Here is a 10,000-nt window from a genome sequence, read left to right as displayed (position 1 = left end):
ACCCTTGATGAATGTGCTGGACGTTACATGATGGAACATATATCCTCATTTTAGCCAATATATATTTGTAGTATATATATAGTAAATTATATATATACATATGTATATTTATTGCTTTGATTTTTGTATGTATATCCGGTATATGATTCATTTATCAATCTTCGTTAAAATGCAAATATCTTTATGCAGTTTATATATATATACACCCAACGTGCTGAAAGTTTATATATTTTCATTTAAAATTATATGGGAGATCCCAAATATATATATCGATATATAATGACGATCTTCATCCATAGATTCTGCACCAAAGCCACAATTCTTTCATTTTTGCAGTCGATGTGTCTTCCCTCTCTTGGGTTGTCTTTGAGGTCCTGACCATCCTTATGCTTTATCCAATATAAACTTTATATGTTTATGAAGAAGAATCTCCATAAACTTGTTGCAAAGCTTCAATATTTCCTGGTTTCCAATCAAAGTCAGAACTTGATGTTAGATCTCATCTCAAAATTTTTATTTTCCATGGGTTCAAGAAGTTACAAAAGCATATTTTAGCAAGAGGATGACTGATATCAAGATTACATACCCAAGTATTTGGGTTGTTTCATTCCTGTGTAAAACATCATTCAACATTTTTCCTGGAACTTTTTTGACTTATAATAATATATAATAATAATATATATATAGATATATATATATATATATATATATATATATAATAAAAACACATATATATATGTGTGTGTGTACTATCTGTTAGTAATGTTATATGTTTATTATAATATGTCCGTTAATCAAAAGTCAGAAATACAAAATTAGGTATCACTGTAATCCGTATAGGTATGAGAATGATTTACCTGGATAAACTTGTTTTTTAATAATAATAATAATAATAATAATAATAATAATAATCACAAGAAAAAATAGTGATTTTTAAAAATGCCTGAGAGTCCGTTACTTGCAAAGCGACATTTTGCAAAAAACAAAAATTTCATTTTGTGAAAAATAAAGACTATTATGCACAGTATAAGTATATGTATGTATATATATATATATGGTATATATATATATATATATATATATATATATATATATATATATATATATATATATATATATATATATATATATATATAGCCTATATGTGTGTGTGTTTATACAGTCACACACACATATTTGTATACGAATGTATGTGTTTGCATATAATATATATAATATAAATAAAGAAAAAATCCAAAAATGAAAGAGAAGCGATGGAGTGCTGCAAGGCCTTTCGACTGTCGACCTTTACTTAGCAGACTGAAGAAATATAAAAGTAAGTTTACAAAGAAAGCTCATATAAATGACAGATGGGGATTACAAAGTAAAAAATATGTACCTGGAATCCAACACAATTGAAGAATTAGTAGAACTGCCAAAACGGGGTTAAATATTTGAGAGGTTTTACTCAGGATTAAGATCAACCATTCAGAAGCAGGGACAGGACAATTAAAAGATTATACAAGGAGGTGACTAACCACCAAAAAATGTTATAAAAGTACAACTCAGTAATTCTCTCTTTTTTTTGTAAACAGTAACAATTTTTGCAAGATGAACATTTTTACAAATAGAAAATTATATTAAACATATGAATACATAGAATATATATATATATATATATATATATATATATATATATATATATATATATATATATATATATATATATATATATATTATATATAAGGTAACTAATTTGTAATTAAGTCAGTGATTTTATCTTTTAGGTCATTCTTGAACATTTTTCTAATACAGGGGTCCAAATAATACATGCCACGGCTAAGGTTAAAATTACAGCTGGAAGTAAGCTGTATAATAGTGGATTCCAAAAGATTTCTTGAAGAGAAATCTTTCGATCTGGCAATCACTGAACTTTCAGTCCAATTTATCCTGTGAGAGTTTTCACTTAAATGAATGAATATAGCATTGGATCTTTGCCCAGTTTTGACTGAATACTTATGTTGCTTAATACATACATCTAAATCTTTGCTAGACTGGCCAATATAAAAGAGGGGCAGTCCAAACATGGAATTTTATATATTATTTTGATGTTTTCTTTAGGGCTATTTTTTATTGACATTCCTTTTAGTGTGTTGTTATTATAGGAAAAAACGAGGTCGACATTAAAAGATTTTAACAAGATTTTAAGTTTTCAAAACCACTAAAATAAGGCAAGCTAAAAATGTTCTTAGGGGTTTCTTTCTCCATGTTACTTTCACTATAAAACTTATTGTGGGCTTTATTCTAACAAATATCTAGTATATGTGAAGGATAACATAAATCTGTCCCTATTTTTCTTATGTATTCGATTTCTTGATCCAAATACTGGGGACTGACAATGAGCAAAGCTCGTAAAAACATAGATGAAAAAATTGATATTTTGATATTAAGGTGATGGCCTGAATAAAAATGGACATAACTTAAGTTGTTGGTTGGTTTCTTATAAATACTGAATTTGCATTGAAATGGTTCTCTATGTATTAAAACATCTAAGAAAGGGAAGTAACTGTCTTTCTAATTCTAAAGTAAACTTAATGAATGGTACCTGGTTATTCAAATTAGAGAGTAAATCATTTACATCAATACCAGCAGGCAAAACGGATAAAATATCGTCAACATATCTATACCACTTTAAAGGAGTATAAATGATATTAGGTATATATCGTTTTTTCAAAGAATTCCATACACAAGTTTGAGAGGAGTGGGGATAAAGGGTTGCCCATTGCCATACCAAATATTTGTTGGTAAAATTCACCATTGAATATAAACTTACAATCACAAATGCACAACCTAGTGAGTGAAATAATATGACTTACAGGTAGAGGTAATTCATGATGGATTAGTTCATTACTAAGATACTCTAAAATAGAATCTATAGGGACTTTAGTAAAAAGAGAACAAACATCAAAACTAACGAATCTGTCAGTGGGTCAAAAAGTGATTTTGTTTAATTTATCAACTAAATCTAGTGAATTGTATATGTGAGAGTCGGAGATAGTTCCAAGTAACGGGGACAAGAGTTTGGTAATATATTTCGAAAGTTTATATGATTTTGAGCCAACAGTACTGATAATAGGCCGCATAGAATTATTTTCTTTGTGTGTTTTTACTAATCCATTTAAGTAAGGTAATGAGGGAAATTTTACTGACAACTGACCTATTAGTTCTTTTTTATCTTTAAGGATTTTTCCACTGTGCTATTGAAATTTTTTGACTTGATCAAGGGGATTTTTTGTTAGTTTTTTGTAAGTCGTATCATCATCCAGTAGGGCTTGCATACGTGATATGTAGTCAGCTTTATCTAAAAGCACTCCATTGTTTCTCCTTCCTTCGTGGATTTTGTCTTTATTTATATATTCGTCACGTTCCATTATAAAATTTATATATATATATATATGTATATATTTATCTTTATGATTATATTATTCGTGTCACTGTTTTCCAGAAATACTTTTTCTGAATAAATACTCCATTTGATTCAGTTTTATATACTAATATATATATATATATATATATATATATATATATATATATATATATATATATATATATATATATATATATATGTGTATATATATATATATATATATGTGTGTCACTGCATGTGTTGAAAAGTAAGGACTTGAACTGCCTATAAAAGCCATAACTGTTGAGCCAACTGTCCTTTATGGAAATGAAATGTGGCTTTTCAATGGAAATGAAAGAAGAAAAATTATTGATGCTGGTGTTGCTCAAGAAGAATTGACAAGGTGAAAGATGGGGTGATAGACATAACTGTCAAGAAAGGTAGCATAGTTTAAAGAATGGAGCTAAGTATTTAGAGATGGCTCAGTCATGTGGAAAGAACGGACTCGGAGGAGAGGGGGGCGGGGGACTAGAAAGGCAGTGAGTGTAGGGGGATTTAAGAAATTGCTGATGAGTCTTTCTGTGCACGAGGATTCATAGAGTAATGACAAGGAGAAATAATGAAATATTTTTGAGAAATGATGCTAATATTATTAGTTCTTGCTTGTATAGGCAGCCTAATGTTTATGAATACTATAATCCTTGTTTACGAAGCCTAAAGCTACAAGCAAGTCTCCTTATAAACAAGATATAATTATGAAAAATGATGCCATTAGTATTAGTTTTACTTGTATAGGTAGACTTAAGTTCATTATTAGTATTATTATTATCGAGAAGATGAACCCTATTCAAATGGAACAATCCCACCAAGGGAACTATTAACTTGAAATTCAAGCTTCCAAAGAATATTATTATTATTATTATTATTATTATTATTATTATTATTATTATTATTATTGAGAAGATGAACCCTATTCATATGGAACAATCCCACCAAGGAAGCTGTTAACTTGAAATTCAAGCTTCCCAAGAATATTATTATTATTATTATTATTATTATTATTATTATTATTATTATTATTATTATTATTATTATTATATTATTGAGAAGATGAAACCTATTCATATGGAACAATCCCACCAAGGAAGCTATTAACTTGAAATTCAAACTTCCAAAGAATATTATTATTATTATTATTATTATTATTATTATTATTATTATTATTATTATTATTATTATTATTATTATTATTATTGAGAAGATGAACCCTATTCCATATGGAACAATCCCACCAAGGAAGCTATTAACTTGAAATTCAAGCTTCCAAAAGAATTATTATTATTATTATTATTATTATTATTATTATTATTATTATTATTAATTATTATTATTATTATTATTATTCAGAAGATGAAACCCATTCATATGGAACAATCCAGAAATTAAGGAAATTCAAACTTCCAAAGAATATTATTATTATTATTATTATTATTATTACCACACTTAAAAAAGGCAAAAAAAACTCAACAAATTACTTAAATTATTATTATTAAATTATTATTATTATTAATTATTAATTATTATTATTGAGAAGATGAAACCTATTCATATGGAACAAGCCCACCACAGGGGCCACTGACTTGAAATTCAAGCTTCCAAAGAATATTATGGTGTTCGTGCGAACGAGTCATGAGGAGAGAAAGGGAAATACTGAAAGAATATACCACACTTCTTAAAAACGAAAAATATTAACAAATCAATAAACAGATAAAAAATAATTAAAAAAGAATGCTAAAGGCCTAGTTTACAAAGCCTAAACCCACAGCCAAGTGTCTTTGCAAACAGAATTCATCAGAGAAAGCTAAAGATTCACACAGAAATTCACAGACACAGACATAACCTTGACTGAACTACAGTTCACAGCAAACTCTGATATGACTTATTATGCATGAATGTCACCCAGTTATGTACTACTGACGTCATGCAGAAAAATGTAATTCTCTTCCGTGTCATATCTCTGCTGTTACTTTGCAAACTGTTCTTTTACTTTTTTTTTATAATTTGAGGCAGCATACGTAATCAGGGTTAATTCCGTGAAAAATTCCAGTAGGAATTTCTGGGTAAAATGACGCTTTTGTTTCAGGTGAATGTTTAAACAAGCTGCCTGTCTGATTTCGCTGCGTTGAAATATTTCGTTTTTTCCTCCTCACAAATTTCAGCTTGCTCTCTCTCTCTCTCTCTCTCTCTCTCTCTCTCTCTCTGATGTCGCTGTGTCACAATATTTTGTTATATTTCCTCACGAATTTCTGCTTGCAAAAGTTATTCCTCTCTCTCTCTCTCTCTCTCTCTCTCTCTCTCTCTCTCTCTCTCTCTCTCTCTCTCAGTTCCCCATTGTGTGTGTGTGTGTGTGCCTGTTTGATTTCCATGCGATACAATGTTTAGTATTTTTCTAACGAATTTCAGCTTGTAAAAGATCATCTCTCTCTCTCTCTCTCTCTCTCTCTCTCTCTCTCTCTCTCTCTCTCTCTCTCTCTCTCTCTCTGGCGCTGAATGGCCTTAATTGCCCCTTAGTTGCTTGGCATATTTGCCTAAATTTCTTCTCTCTCTCTCTCTCTCTCTCTCTAAGTGAGGAAATAATTTTACTTTATCTTTCCCTCGAAAATCTGGCAACGGTGTTAATACTGAATAATGACTACAGCTGCTAACTATGAAATCTCCTTCGGGATAAGAGGCATATAGGCAGAGGCTTTAGATTAAAATTACGTCCATTCGTTGGCTGCTTTACTGCAGGTTACGTCGTAGACTCCTGCAGGCTAAATTATTACCCCTTTTGGCTATTGCTAACCGAGTGTTTAAGCTTATTTGCTGGCAAATACAGTTCCCGTGAGGGGTTAGTGCCGACAGTGCACCTCACGCCGTGCACTGTAGGAATTACTGAAGGTTCTTTGCAGCGTCCCCTCCATGGACCCTAGCTGCAACCCCTTTCATTCCTTTTACTGTACCTCCGTTCATATTCTCTTTCTTCCATCTGACTTTCCTCAACCCTCTACTAACAATTGATGCATAGTGCAACTGCAAGAGGTTTTCCTCCTGTTACGCCTTTCAAACCTTTCGATTCTCAGTTTCCGTTTCAGCGCTGAATGACCTCTAGGTCCCAGCGCCTGGTCTTTGGCCTGAATTCTGTATTCCAGTCCATTAAAAAGCGCAGTGAATTTCGGTTCTTAATTTGGATTTTGTAAAAGGTGTTGCTACTCTGTTGAAGACTGAACTTTTACGAGTATTTTTCTATTACGGAACAAGTTTTCTAAGCATTTTTTTCCTTACGTTTTTGTTGTTTTAATACGAAGTAATTAATATTTAAACTGATAAGTTTCAAAACTTATACGACTGATTCAAAGTCGATGAGGAAAGGTAGGCACAAGGTGCTGTTAGTAAAATTCTTTCTGCCTATCACGTTTATTTTGATCTATCTATCTATCTATCTACTTAATTAATTAAATATATTTATTTAATTATTTTTTATTATTTATTTATTTATTTATTTATTTGATAATCTACCTGTTTTGCTAATAACTGATTTATTAATTTGTTGATTTATCTGTTTTGATAATAACTTATCTCTTCTTTTTGTATTTCCTATTATCTTCTGTTACTTCTTTCGAATGAGCACCATAATATTCTTTGGAAGCTTCTTGAATTTCAGGTCAGTGGCCCCTTCAGTGGGCTTGTTCCATATGAATAAGGTTCATCTTCTGATAATAATAATAATAATAATAATAATAATAATAATAATAATAATAATAATAATAGGCCCATAGAATATCTGTACTGCTTCTTGTTACCTGGTATCCAAAAAATTGAACCTATGACACAATGCCCTTTCTGTTTTTGAAATGTTCAACATTCTTAATCCTGATGACATTCAGGTTTTATTCTCAACAAATGAATGTCAGGAAATATTACATCGAGCACTATGATACGGCGACACACCACATGACCATATCTCTCTATCTATCTATTAATATATATATATATATATATATATATATATATATATATATATATATATATATATATATATATATATATATATATATATACTGGTACTCTAACAACATTCTACTAAGTGAAACGGGCACATTGTATCTTTTTCATTTGTATCTTTTCTTTAACCAGGATATCTAGGATGGGCAACTGCCATCCTTTCCCATTCAGTTTTAAGTTTAATGGTTGTTCCTGAAATCTCAGCTCTGTGACAGATTGCAGAGAAATCATCAGCGGATCTAAGCCACGTCATGCGGTGCTCTTTAGGCATTAGTGAAGGTCCTTTGCAGCGTCCCTTCCATGACCCCTAGCTGCCACCCCTTTCATTCCTTTCACTGTACTTCCGTTCTTATTCTCTTTCTTCCATCTTACTTTCCTCAACTCTATCCTAACTATTGATTCACAGTGCAACTGTAAAAGGTTTTCCTCCTGTTACGCCTTTCAAACAGCTTTACTGTCAATTTCCGTTTCAGCGCAGAATGACCGCATAGGTTCCAGTGCTTGGCCTTTGGCCTAAATTCAGTATTTTTCTATGACCTGAGGTAGTTTTCTAGAAGGTAGAGAGAGAGAGAGAGAGAGAGAGAGAGAGAGAGAGAGAGAGAGAGAGAGAGAGAGAGGCCGGGCCATGCAAAACAACAGAAATTTTGTTTTGTAAATGTTCCCATTAAAAGAAAAAAAACTGTCATATAATTAACAAGTGTATTACAAGATTGTTTTTAAGCAGCGGCAAAGACGGCTGTTATGTCTGTTGAGGTGGTGGAACCACTTACAGACGGAAACATGTCTTTCCTGATAGACCCTAAAATCCAGAACTTCCAGAATCTATCTCCTCTATCTATCTATCTATCTATAGGTCCGTATCTATCTACCAATCCATTTATCTTATATATATATATCTATATATATATATATGATATATATATATATATATATATATATATATATATATATATATATATATATATCTTATCTTCTTATATATATATATCTATATATTCACATATATATTCCCATTCTTATATATAAATATATATATGCCTTGAAAAAAGGACTTTGATGTGAATCAGCGAATCCCACAGGAAAGCGGCTGACAGAAGTTCAGTACCAAGCTCTCTCTCACGTTTATTAACGCATCGTCTGGGCACAAATGAGACACAGATAAAAGAAGGTTACAAAGTAAACAAAAAGAACAAGAATACCAGATGGTCAGTTGTCACACTCAGCATTCACCCTTTTTCACTTTCCACAGAGCAGAAATGACCCAACAACAATCCCTTCATGACTCTTTCATCCTCCGTTCGTAGACAACACCTCTTCCCTTCCAAACCTTTTTTACTGCAGTGACTTGTTGCTTTCCTGTTCTGTGATTAACTTAACTTCAATTCTCTCATACCATTAAACACTGCATTTCCCTCCAACTTTCCATTAACCCCAAATAACCTCATCATTCAACTTTCCATTTCCAAATAACCTCACCATTCCCCTTTCCATTAAATGGAGTGTGCTTAACCTCACCCATTCCTCCAACTTTCCATTAACCCCCATAAACCTCATTGCTCCAAACAATTAACCCTCAAATCCACTCATTTCTCCAACTTTCCATTAACGAAAATAACCTCACTCATTCCTCCAACTTTCCATTAAACCTCAAATAACCTCACTCATTCCTCCAACTTTCCATTTACCCCCAAAATAACCTCATTCATTACTCCAACTTTCCATTAACTTCCAAACCTTAACCTCATTCCTCCAACTTTCCATTAACCCCAAATAACCTCACTCATTCCTCCAACTTTCCATTAACCACCAAATAACCTCACTCATTCCTCCAACTTTCCATTAAACCCCACAATAACCTCACTCATTCCTCCAACTTTCCATTTACCCCAAAATAAGCTATAATTCCTCAACTTTCCATTACCCCAAATAACCTACTCATTCCTCAAACTTTCCATTAACCCCAAATAACCTAACTCATTCCTAAATAGCTTATCCATTAACATCCCAAATAACACTCATTCCTCCAACTTTCCATTAACCCCAAAATAATATCACTCATTCCTCCAATTTCCATTAAACCCCAAATAACCTCACTCATTCCTCAAACTTTCCATTCACCTCTAAATAAATCATTCCTTCAAAATTTCCATTAACCCCAAATAACCTCACTCATTCCTCCAACTTTCCATTAACCCCCAAATAACCTCACTCATTCCTCCAACTTTCCATTTAAACACCCAAATAACCCAACTTTCCATTCAAAATAAACTTTCCATTAACCCCAAATAACCTCTCACATTCCCTCCAACTTTCCTAAACACCCAAATAACCTCACTCATTCCTCAAACTTTCCATTAACCCCCAAATAATCTCACTCACTCCTCCAACTTTCCTAAACACCCAAATAACCTCACTCATTCCTTCAACTTTCCATTAACCCCCAAATAACCTCAATCATTCCTCAAACTTTCCATTAACCCCAAATAACCTCACTCATTCCTCCAACTTTCCAAACCCCAAATAACTCATTCCATTCCTCAGCTTTCCATTAACCCCCAAATAACCTCACTC

The 10,000-nt window shown here is 31.9% G+C and overlaps 1 protein-coding gene across 1 annotated transcript in view; it reads left to right on the top strand.

The window, feature by feature from the left end:
- LOC136846378 (uncharacterized) overlaps positions 1 to 10,000 on the top strand; it is a 44,833-nt gene that overhangs the window by 2,761 nt on the left and 32,072 nt on the right. The window lies entirely within an intron of this gene.

The sequence above is a fragment of the Macrobrachium rosenbergii genome, chromosome 15 (assembly GCF_040412425.1).
Source record: "Macrobrachium rosenbergii isolate ZJJX-2024 chromosome 15, ASM4041242v1, whole genome shotgun sequence".
Lineage (NCBI taxonomy): Eukaryota > Metazoa > Arthropoda > Malacostraca > Decapoda > Palaemonidae > Macrobrachium > Macrobrachium rosenbergii.
The sequence above is the reverse complement of the archived record's forward strand: the minus strand, read 5'-3'. Positions and strand labels throughout refer to the sequence as shown.